We start from the raw sequence: 12,910 nt of genomic DNA on the forward strand, positions 1-12,910 counted from the left end.
ATTAAGTGACAACGTGAATGGTCAACATGAACATGTTTCAGCCGGTGTGGTACAATTAACCTGGCATTCGTCAGGACCTAGAGTGTAAACCTCGGCGGTATGGGCACTCTAAGGCCCACCCAACAAGAGGACTTGAAAGTGAAAAAGTCTGTGAAGTGCAAAAAAAGGAGGGGGCTTCACCACCCGAGGGCAGGACACACACAACCTCAGGTCTCTGGAATTTAGAGACAAAAAGTAAAAAGCACTTCACAAGGGATGAAAACCCACCCCATAGACCGCGGGAGGGAGGGGACGGCGCATTTGGCACATCGCCCACGGCGCCTGTCTCCTGTAGGTACACCTATGCAGCCCTCGGAACCGGGTCTCGTCGATTCTTTGTCTTTAATAGCTCGCTCACTTCCTGCTCAGTAATGTCCGCCCCCAATATCTCAACATTTTCTTCTGTCAGGGTGGGGAGGGGAGCGGAGCAAGAAAGTCCATCAAAGCCATCTCCTCACATCTCCCCCTAAAGAGACACTTAATACTCCATGAACCTGACATCTATCTCCTCCTGTCTATACAGGTGACGCCCGGCGTGATCTACTATTTACACATCAGCGCTACCTATACAAGTGGGGTTGGCCAGCCAGGACAGGAGGGATCCCATACTGTCCCTCTCTGCATGGGTCAGTTCCATATACTTTTATAGTCAAAACAGCACAGCCGTTCTTCTTGCGCTACTACGTTCTCTTTTGCATCCAGGAGATCCTGCTGGATCTCCAAATGTTCAGGCCTCCGTTTCTGTAGATCGCGTAATGCTTTCTTCACGTCTGTCACCAGCGCGCAACGCACCCCCATGAAAGTCACCATGCACTGACCTCGGACCACTGTCTTAAAGGCGTCCCATTCCGTCAGTCTGACTGATGTTGTGTCCGTATTTACAGAGAAGTTGTGTAAAAAGTGGCCTCTAGTATCCTTGAGGAACAGTTCCTCCTCCAGCGCCTCCAGTTTAAGCTGCCAGGTAGGAATGGGCTGCCGGCATGGCCCCCATATTAGACACATCAGGACTGGCTTATGATCTGATATTGGTTGTGTCAAATAGTCCACTCCTTTCACCAAGGTATGTTTGCCAGTGGAGCACAAGAAAGTGAGTAGCAGAACGTGTAGACCGTGTACATGTGAGAAATGAGAATAGTCCCTAATCAACGGGTGTGCTCTCCTCTATGTATTCACCAACCCCCATCATGTTTGCCATTCACTGAAGGCCCTCAATATCCTGATGGTTGAGGCATCCCTAAGCAGAGGGTGGGAGCGGTCCAGTGTCGGATCCGCTACACAATTGAAGTCTCACCCCCAGGACTGTAGAATGCAGCAGGTAGGGTGCCAGCATGCCAGACGTATTGACTGGGAATGCATTTTGGTTTTAATTTGGTCCATATAGGTTGATGATCATCACATCCTGGTCATCCAGTTTTCCAGTGACCACTAGGTATCGACCCTCCGGGTCGGCCCAGTCTCCTGTGTGTTGGAAGGGGACCCCCGCCCATATCCAAATCAGCACTCCTGTAGCAAATGCAGAGAATGAAGTGTAATATGCCTGTCCCCGCTATCTACGTTGTAGTGCATCTCCCTCGGGAGCAAGGAGATGCGTCTCCTAAAGATGTTGCTTCCTCTTTGTTTGCATTTCCCTCACATTCCAGGTCAGAAGCTTATAGATCATGGTATTATCCATTAGTACAGTTCTTGACTGTCCTTGCCCCCGTCTGTAGGTTTGCCCTTAGCAGAAATCTGTGTGGTCCTCACCAATTTTCGACATCTCAGTGGTTGATGTATGGTCGCTGCAGTTTCACAAGCTAAAAACTCTATAATCCCTGAACTCCTACACCCAGGACAAGTGGGTCTTTCTCCCTCATCCAAACTCTATGCAAACTGTGCAATTGAAACGAAAAGAGTAATGCTTGAGGGACTGTGGAAGTCACTTAGGAGGAAGGGAAGCCAATCCCACCTGATCTCTTGTGGCTTCCCCCAATACAGTGCTTTACATAAACATGGTGTGTGACCTTACCAGAAGCAAATTGGTCACAGCCTCTACAGCAGCCCCGCCTTCTCACACCCACCCTCTGATACTTGCTTGCAGGATACAGTTCAAATTATGTCATCTGCCATCCCCGGGGTCACATCTGCGAGTTCCTGACTGAGGCCTCCACCATGCTGGAGCTATGGTCCGAGTCCGAGTCTCTAGACTTCACCCCTGTCGGAGAGGATGTATCTCCGGAGGCTGACGCACTCAGTGATGCAGTCGCCGCTACTGCTCTGTCCCTTTTCTGCTGGGTTTCTGCTTCCATAGGGGCCCTCGGGGTTTTTCCCCTCTACTCTTTTGTGGGTCCAAATGTCTTATCCTGTCTTTCTGTTGGAAGCCGGTCTTGCCTGATGGGTGCTTGGTGATTAATCCAGCCCCATACTTCCTGTGGTGTAGTAAAGAACTGCACCCCCGCTTTGCTCTTCACTCTCAGCTTAGCCGGGAATATCATTGAGCATTGGGTCCCTTTCTGGCAGTTTTCGTTTCGCCACCAGAAAACATGCTGGTTGTTTTTGAACTTCTCAGACAAAGTCAGGACATATTCTGCATGTGGTATTGTCCACCACTATGTGGTCTTTCAGTCTTGCCTGGTGGAGCACATAATCCCGGTCTTTATAGAACATGAGGCGTGGCATCATGGGTTGCAGGAGACCCCCAGCGGGGGCAGTCTCGCTGGAACTCTGTGGGCACCTTCCAAGGCAAACTAGGGGGAGAGGCCCTCCTCAGTGACATTTTCTCAGATTCATCTTTTTAGGTATGCCACCATGTAGCTGCCTTCAATTTTTTCAGGAAGGCTGACCCTTCTCAGATTGTTGCAGTGTGATCTATTTTCTGGATTCTCCCCTCTGAGCTCCAGGGTGTGCACCCGCTTTTCAATTTCTGCTACCTTGTCTGTTGTGGTGGTTATCAGCAGCTTCATGTCACTGATGTTGCTCTCATTAGTGGCAACCCACTCCGCCAGGCATCAATGGTCTGCCTTAATGAGTCCTAAGTCTTCCATTGGAGTGTCTATTTTGGTTCCCACACCTATCCTTGAAGTCTCTATGGCTTAGAGTATGTCCTGGAGCATCGGGCCAGGGGGAGGTTTCTTGTTGATCTGTGTGTACTTTGCCTTGGGTCTCTGTCCCCCCACGTTATCGGGGTCCTGCAGTTCTGGGTCCCTTCTCCTGGTAGTCTTCCCCATGGTGGAGCTCCTCTTCTTAGTGTCGCTTCACTTTTATACCCTCTTCATCTCCTTATAAGCTCCTGTGCCCTTAATTTGTGGCCCCACTCCTCATCTTCTCAGAGCAGGCAGCAGTGCATGAGGGGTTCGTAGCTTGCTTCATTGCCTGATCTCGCCCAATCATGGGGCTGTGGGGGCATTTCAGCAAGGTTAGGCTCTTCATGAGTGGCCGGTGTTGGTGTGTCAACTGGGTCACAGTTTGGTATCTTCCCCGTATGGGTCTGGTTCTTGAATTACATTGATCCCCGTATGTGGCCGATTGTCTATGTCCCTGTGCAGGCCCTCCGCCTCTCACCGTAGTGAAAAGTCTCCTTCCATTTTTGTCAAATGTGTACTCCCAGGGGACCCTGCTTCCCTGGTCTTAATTTCCTTGGTGAACTCTACTCCAGGCCCTTCTGTATGGTGGGTGTGCAGCTCTCCGGTCCTCCCCCTCGGTCCATCTGATGTGTCTGCTCACCTGTATTCTTTGGCCTTCTCCAGCTGTGTAGGGCACCATCTGCTCACGCACTTCATCCCTGTGAGAGCGGCTGGCCCAGTAGGTTTCTGTTTTCCAGCTACTGTACGTCCTCTTGTCTCAGTGGCCTCACTGTCTGCCTCTGCAATCCTCCCTTCCCAGGTGATTCCTTGTGGGTGTTCATGGTGGGTTCCAGTCCTTCACTCATACTGTTGCTAACCCCCGCAGTGGGCCGTATCTCCCTAAGTCAGACTGCAAGTCTAGTGAACAAGTCGAAGCTTCCAGACTTTCCTGCTTCGCAGAGGTGCACCGGGGCGTCCCAGGTGTACACCGTGGGCACTGTTGTCTCTAGTGGCCGCCCACGCTTCAGTCCTCAGGTCCACCTGCTGCCCGCTCTAGCCCAACTCCAGTCTTCCTCTTTCCCTCCACTCTCTTCTTGCACCATCAGGGGCCCCCCAAGGTGGACCCGAGTCTGCGCTCACCTGCTGTGGGCTAGCTTCCTCAGCGGCTCGTGGGAGTTTTCAGTTGGTGGCCATTTTGTTTCATTACTCATCTGCTCCTGTAAGTTGCTAGAATCAGCTCCGGCAGCTAACGGGGTCACAATACACCTTCAACTGGATTGTCCCCTGCTCCCAGGGGCCAATCGTTCGTGAAGTGGCTAATCAGGATGGTACTGGATTGTCGTGTAATTCCGATAGTTCCTCTGCAGGACTTGCGCGTTTGGATGACATAAACTGTAGGATTGGTGGCAGACTAACTCTGAGCACCCCCACCAAATACGATAGCCAGTTTTCGCATTAGCTAGCTCACATGCCACTAGTTTCTCCTCTTATCGGGAGAGATTTGTTTCTGGCAACCTTAGGCCATGACAACCCTGACCCCTCAAGATTGTGGAAACAATGGACTGCTTTGCGCTCAGTCACTCGTGTTCACTTACATTGTCTTAAATATACACAGAATAAACAGTCTGCGCGTTTCAATAAAGATTTCTTGAACAGTTGTTATTCTTGTGTAAAATATATGAGCTTCAACAACCATTAGACAGTAGCAGAGATATATGATAGCAGTACTATGAATATGAAAGGATAGCACAGTTATACCATCTTGCAATAAGCATGAATAAATACATGAATATAAAATGCATGATAAAAGTGCGCATGCTCCTACGATGCCTATCTAGATGTACCTAAGTGTATCTAGCTTATGAGTAGGTGTGGAAGTCAGGAATCCTTCTAGGATTTAGTTTAACCCTGTTACCTGAGGGATGAGAAATGTTATTTATACAGAAAAGTATATAGAGTCCCTTTGTCCCTTGTGTTAGCCATTTTTGGATATGAGGATGAATTATGAGATGAACCTTGTGCGTAGATAGTAGGAAGGTGGTGAATAGCCCGTGCCTGGTTTCCAAGTAGCCTCACGAATATTCATTTGTGCAGTATCAGTCTAAAGATGAAATCATAGAACACTATTGTTCGGGTAAAACCCTCCTTCTGCACCCAGGCCTAGAATTAGGGAAAAGGTTCAGTCCATAAAATGCATTCAATCCTCATAAGGAATTCTATCCTTGAAAGGCTTGTTTGTGTGTAATGTCAGGGAGGTGATGTAGGTGAAAGGGTATGATGTTCCCTGGACCTATATTAGGGTACCCATATGACACATAACACCCATTCCTCTTAATACTCAACAATAATAATACGCAAACGTGATACTCATTTTACTAGGTGTCAGTGAATGCAATTATGAATAAGCCATTTAAAATATGTCTAAAAAACATAAAATAGTTCTAAAAACAATTAAAAAAGAGGTGTAAAATGTTCTCTGAAATAATATTATTAATATAATTTTTTTAATTGTTCCGTAATTCACAGTCCTAAATGAGTTTGATTTTATAAGTTGAACCACTACAAGCATTTTTAGAAGGCAATAGTTTTTTAGTGAAAGTGTCCATTTTTAGCAAGTGTTCCCATTTTAGCAGAATTTCTGAAATGAAAATGAAAATCTGAATTCTTTCCCAGCACACGATGAGCCAATTATAGATTAAATGTCCTGGCTGGGAGACGCAACATCATAGCTGCTTGCTGCCGCAGGGGAAGGATCTTGTAACACCTTGCAGAGCACGTCAATGGAGCATAGATGAAATTCAGTGCTGCCAACAGCTGGTGGAGAGGCAGCCGGTGCTGTAGTCGATACCTCTGTGCTAATGGTGGAGCTAAAACTCACCCCAGTTGTAAAAGGCACCTGTGGGTTCTCGAGGAATGCAGTTGTCAAGATAGGAATACGCAGGGGACATTGCAGAGTATGGGACCTCAACGGCTCCAGCCTCGTGTTTAAGTCTGCAGGCATGTCGGTCACTAGTGTCAGACATAGGTCGAACGCACATTCGTCACCTTAAAACAGGCATCGAATAACAGGTAACATGCAGTCCATCTAGACTGGTCTGAACAATAGGAACCAGGAAGCACTTAGTTCTCATAGGCGAGGTGTGCCCAGATGTTGTACCATTCGCTCACTGTATTTCCACTCAAGGAGTGCTTTAACCATCTCTTTGGTGATTGGGCTGTCCATTGCGTAGCAGGTAAATGACAATCATGATTCCAGCTATTGAGAGCAGGATCAGAGGCAGACCTCCAAAAATGCTTCGAAATACGGAGTGTATAAAGTTTGGAATAACTCAGAGGATTGTCTGTAAGGTGCTAAGGAATCCTGACCCTATAGTCTTAAATAGGTGTTCAATACCACTCGTATCAGACATGTTGAAGATACGACCCAGCATTTCTGCGAAATGAATGGGACAGTTTGTACGTATAAGTGCCTGTATCTCAGTCAAGATCCTTGTTACTTGAAGATCAAAGGTTTCCCGAGCCAAGGTTAAGGGTACAGTTTACTGTAAAAGCATGGCTTTCTGTCTGCTCAAGTATCAAGTTGTATAAACGAAACATTCAGCAAAGGCCATAGTGTTGCCTCCCTGACTGCATTTGTCACAGGAAACAATACTTGCATACAGCAACAGAGATGTACTGTTTATAAAACACCAAGGCACAAAGCCTGCACGCAAAGATTGTAGCGTCCAGCTCAACAACATGATAGAACGTAATTGAGATTGCCCGTTTTGTAATTTAGCCAAATCGTGTTCTAGGATGTCTATTGCAGAAGACACAATGTTGCCTAAAGAATATATTCTGGAGGACAAAGTTGTTAACCCATTGTCTACCACAGCTAACAATTTTTCTAAGTTAATACGGTCTAATTCCCGTATTCTCTCTGCGGCCTCTTGTTGGGATATTTTTCAGATTTCATTATAGGCTGCGTAAATGCCAGCATATATGAAACATTTCTGACGTGTCTTTTTGGGACCTAATAAAAAATCCCTAAGATCCATGTCTTGTGAGAGTAAAGATAAGTGTTGTTTCACTTCTGTTAGTGTTGAGGTTTCTAGCCAATCAAGGCACAACTTGCCAACACTATAGGATGTCACTACCCCCGGGTGTTCTCATTGTACATAACATGGGTCTGGCCTGGGAATACTTAACCCTTCGGTGATACCCAAGAATCTTTTATGACATATATTCGTGCCTAAGGGCCAAACCACCCATTCTTTCCAATTGGGGTCTGTTCTGTTGTACTGTAAAATGTCATCTACTGTTGCCCTTTCCTTTGTAGTAGAATGTTGCCACCCCAGTGATGTGTTGGAAACTGAGGTGTGTTCAGGTCCTTCATCTTGGCTACTCCAACACAGGATGTATGTTGCACAGTTTCGTTTAGAAATATTATCTGCTGTGAAATGAGGCATGCTCTAAATAGCGCTTCTGTTCCCTGGCCTTGCCAGTCCCTAGATCCCCAGACTGATTTTAAGTCTATTGTATCTTTCCGTAGGTCAAATCCCTGTTCCTACACTTGGGCAATAAAGGAAGCAAAGTAAATCTGTTTAGTGTTAGTCAGCATAATTGTCAGTGCCAATGTTGGTGTAACCTTATAATAATATGAGGTTAGGTCAAAGTTGTTAAATCATGAAATTTTTTATAATTTCTGTGCAAAGGTATGTGAACTACTCTTTGTTGGTGTCTGGTAATGCTCCCATTGATAGTATTCAAATATATTTCTAGGTTAAATTGATTTGTGTAGAAAATGATGACAATATTATTGATAACCGTACAAAGTGTCATAGTCTGAATTACCTTCTAACATTTCAGTGTTTAGAAAAGCAGCAGTTTTTCTAAATCAGACAACATATCATTAACAGTATCAGTGTCCCAATCATCAGAAAAAGTACTGGAGGTAATGATTTCACTTGATGAAATTTTAAATAAATGAGGAATCTTTAAAAGTTTTGTCAGGCCAAAAATATCGAAATCAACCTTGTCCCAAACTATACCATCCGGTATAGGAACTGCTGTAATGTTCACTGATGACAAGTCTCTTTGTTTACGGTGTGATGATTGATGTGGCTTTAAAATCAAGTTGACTTTTTGGGCTGTAGAGCTTCGCTGGAGGTATCGTCCATTAATAAGCATACTAAACGTTATTACTAAGCCTAGCCAGAAAAGAAACAACAATATCCCAAAAATTACCCAGAGTTCACCGAAGGTGATAACAGGTATGTCTTTTGACGAAAGTGAAAAAAGTACTTTATTTGTTGCTTGTATGTTTGTTTTGCTGGCCTTGTTTCCGGTTCCCTTGGATCCAGGGAGAACGCATTAAAATTCATGAAGTAGCCAGAAGAAGTTCGATCAATTGTTGGAATTGCATCAGGATTTGTTGAAATTGTATTTTGCTCTCTTCGAGGCATGTTAACGTAGACGTCAGTGTTCGATCTAATTCCAACTTGTAAAATATTTTTACTTGGTTTTGAAGTTGTACTTTGGGTTCAAGAGGACCAAGTTCCATTGCATTGTTGCACAGTCCTTCATTTCGTACAGGTGGCTCTTCAAACGTGATGATTCTTTCTGTTTGAACTTCTTGGATTGTAGCGAGAGGAGGGCGTCAGCTACTGTGGAGTCCACGTGGCCTATTGCTTAGTATCTGCCACATAGTGTGGTTTGATTAAGTCTATTTGGACAAATCTTTTTCATTTTTTCCGGCAAGAGGCAGGAGCAGCACAGGTCATGTTCTGTGTACTGCTAGGACAGGTACAGGTGTTCTGTATGATGGTCCAAAATATTTTTTGTTTGCTATTTGTCTCTGACCAGATCCCTGACTTTTGGGATCCAGACAGGTCTTGCTGTGACTGCCTAGAATTCCCAAGTGGCGGTCTGTTTTGAAAGGATGTTACTTTGTCTTGTCCTGGGTCAATTTTGATCCTGTAAAACAGCCAAACGATCATGGATAATCATATGGTTTACCATCTGCCACTGTACCTTCACAATCAGGATCAGCTACCAACATTCTCGTCCCGAATAGGACCTCATATGGAGTGACATCCCCTATATAACTTCTTGGCTGATTGTTTAGGGCTCTCTGAACCCCATATAAGTGATTGACCCAACTACCACCCTTGCCTAATACCCTAGCTGTTAAAGATTGCTTTGAGTCACGTTTTTTTCTCTCAACGACTGAATTTCCCTCAGGATGGTACAGAGAGGAGTACCGCAATGCTAGGTCCATATTTTCCATGGCCTCTTTGTAAGCCTGAGAGCTAAACGCCGGGCCGCGATGAAAATGTAACGTGCCAACTGCATATGTGCCGATAAAGACTTGCAAATCTTTTATATAACAGTTCGAGCATCAGCGGAGCCCTGAGGCCAAACCCATAGGAATCTGGAGCATGAATCCACTGCAACCATGATATATTTTTTATCCCCATCAGGTTGTAAGGGGCTCCAGTGGTTCAAATACATACATGCAAGAGTGCTGTCTGTGCTGAGCGTGTAAAGGTGGACCCCTTCATCTGCTGGCAGATGTTACTTTTCAAGGCATAGTCTTTAGTTTGTTTTGTTAGACCTGGCCATCAGTAGTGCTGTTTTAACAAATAAATAGTCGCTGTAACGCCTGTATGCGCAGAGCCCTAACCCTTGTGTGCTGCTAGTATTAAATCTTGCCTACGATCCATATTTGGTATTACCCTATCCCCCACGCCAGGAATCTGAGCATATGAAATGTTTTGTGCATCTAACTTGTAGCAGAATTTAAGTGGACATCTTTTAGGTACTGCTGTGCTGCCTTTGCGTGTAGCAATGACAGCTACCATAATCTCACCGTCTATTCTCGTCATAGAGCGAGTGATTGCAGCTACGGTAGCTTGCGTACAACCCCCTTCACAGCTTCATCAGCCTATGAATTCCCTTTAACTTGAACACCATCACGTTGATGACTCAGTGTGTGTATCAGGTGAGCCCTTTGTGGTTTGTTTTTCAGCTCCACTACCTGTTCCCATAGCATTTCATGCTTAATTGTGCCACCTTTTGCATCTTTGAACCCGTTTTGTTCCCAATGATGTAAGTACTCATTGTTCAACTGCACACAGTAAAAGAAATCACACACACACGATTAGTGTGGGTATTTCGCGATCTGTATTTACGAGTGCCAGAATTAATGCTTTTAGCTCTGCCCTCTGTGTCGTGCAGTCTCCTAGAGATTGAGTTTTTGTGGAACTCGGATGGAACTTGCCATCATGCATGCGACCTTTAATGATTGCACATGCTGCACTGTAATACTGCTTACTTACTATGGCCGGTTGAGCAGATCCGTCAGTGTAAATAATATATTCATACTGCTCTAGAGGCAATATTTCATTAGGTGGAGGATATTTTTGTTCGTATTGCAGGAATGCCTGTGTTTTTAAACTTGGATCAAATCTGTATTCAACATCCATTGCTGTAAGAGAATTAGCCCATCGTATCCATCTTGGATGTAAGGCTTTTGCTTTCGGAAAGCTAGCCTTTGTAACAGCTTCTAAAGCGGGTACCGGGGTTACGACAATTATGCGTTTCCCCTGAGCCAGTGCTCTTTCTCTTGCTACAGCAGACAGAACTACTGTCAGGATTTTTTTCACTTGGAGTGAAACACATTTCTGCGTTTGTGCACAGGTGTGCTTTGTATGCGATTGGTACTGTTTCGCCTTCATTGAAGGTTAAATAAGGTTACCCGCATTGACCCGCTATAACACGGATCACCAAGTTGCGTTCATTTATGCCTGTCTGTAAGTGTTTAGAAGCAATCATGTCTTCTTGTAATGAACGTAGGATGTTTGAATGTTCCTGTGTTCAATGTCTAACTGAAAAGCCGGGTTTTATTAAGTAGTAGAAAGGTTTTACTCTTTCTGCGTAATCCAAAATGTATATTCTGCCAAAATTTAGGAATCCCAGTATTGATTGTAAATTTTGTTATGTTTTTTGAGGTTGAAGCAGCACACACTTTTCTAAAAAGTTAGCTGCCAGGCTTTTCCCTTCACTTGAAAGCTCGTATCCTAGAAACAGGTTACTGAGGTGGGCTATTTTTGATTTTTTAAAGTTGAATTTGTAGCCCTCCGAGGCAGATCCCATAATAATGGTGCTCACCCTGGTCAAGTACCTGATTAAATCATCGCCCGCCAGATAAATATAATTCACATAGGACAATGCTTCTCCGTTAACGTTTTGGAGTAATTCTGTTACCCTTGCTGAAAATAGGCCAGGGCTATTCTTATACTCTTGGGGGAGACGACAAAATTGTCTCTAGGACCCCTGCGCTGAGAATGCTGTTAAATACCTGCTTTCAGGCACTATATTTTGGCAGAAAAATCCATTTGAAATATCAAGTGTAATTTTGTATTTTTTCTGCACAATGTTATTCATTAATGCAGCACTATGTGCGTTGTGGACAGCAAATGTCTTTGTGCAAGTGTTTAAATGTCTGTAATCAAAAACTAGATGATAACTATTGTCTGGTTTTGATACGGGAAACAAAGGATTGTTCATTGGTGAGGTGCAATTTTCGATCACCCCTTGGTATTCAAGTGGATCTAATACATCCCTGACCTGTTTTTTTAGCTTCTTGCTTTATAGGGTATTGTCTCTGGGCATTTCGTGAAATTTCTAACGGGATCACGTGGTGGGTTGAGTCCTCATCCCATCCAGTGTGTTTTTTATGTAATGCTGGAGCAAGGACCACTGCCCACTACGGTGCATATGCATGTTTAAGGTGTACGGGAACGAGGTCGGGAAAAGATGGAAAAATTATGTTTTCTCCCCGTGGGCACTCCATAACGAATACTGGCGGCCAATCTTGTTCTGCTAATAGGATGTCGTACTCGGATGACAGATTTTCCAAAAAGAGACCCTAAACTTTCCTGGGCTTGTTCCCCTCCATCTGGAGTGTTATCTAGTGTAACTTATGTAGGACGCTCACCCTGGTGTTTGGTGTTTCCACTGTGATATAATCATTCAAGTCCGCTGTCATCAGAAATTCCTTTGGGTTCTGGCGAGCTATTTTTACTACTGCTGCGCTGACTAGTATCGTCTGAGCCCATTTTCCATTCAGAAGCTGCGTCCTCAGAATTCTGGGCATGTCTGATCTTTAGACCGGCAACTTTCTTTTTCTTAAATTGAGGGTTTTTTGGCTTGTCTTCTTTTTAGGTAGAATACTCTTGAGTGTGCTGATGTCTCTGGACCTTGTACGCTCTTCTCTGTGTTCTCAACATCCTTCTTTCTTTGTAGTTTTCGTTGAGCCCTGAAAGGAAAGAGAGGAAGGTGTACCAGTATCCTGATACCGGTCAGGGTTCCTAATATTATCCCTATTCCTAAGGTTGTACCTCTTTTCAGAGGACTCCTGCGGAGGAGATTAACCTCTGGACTAAGATCTGTTTCCTTTAAATGTTTTTATTTCCCACTTCTTTTTAGAAGAAGCAGGTGTCTGCTTTGAAGTGTCCTTTTCAGGAATGGCCCATCAGCTGTGGGTTTAGAGCTTTCCCACCCAGACGGTCTAATTCTGCATATGCGGTTTCAATTATTTTTGGTAGTTCTTGTTATTGTTCCAAAGGGTTGAACTCCCTTAGGCGTTGGAGGATTGCCACTGACGCTGCTTCCCCTTTAATATTAGCTAGGATTATGGCCGATGCCTGATCAAAGTTATTTAGTAACTTCATCCCTAACTTCAGAGCAGATTCTGCCCTGTACTCGTTCTGTATGTGTCGTAATACATCCGGTATCACCACTAATGAAGGAATACCATGCGTTCTGGTATATATAGCAGCAAAGATTTT

This window comes from Lissotriton vulgaris, chromosome 5 (genome assembly GCF_964263255.1).
Source record: "Lissotriton vulgaris chromosome 5, aLisVul1.2, whole genome shotgun sequence".
NCBI lineage: Eukaryota > Metazoa > Chordata > Amphibia > Caudata > Salamandridae > Lissotriton > Lissotriton vulgaris.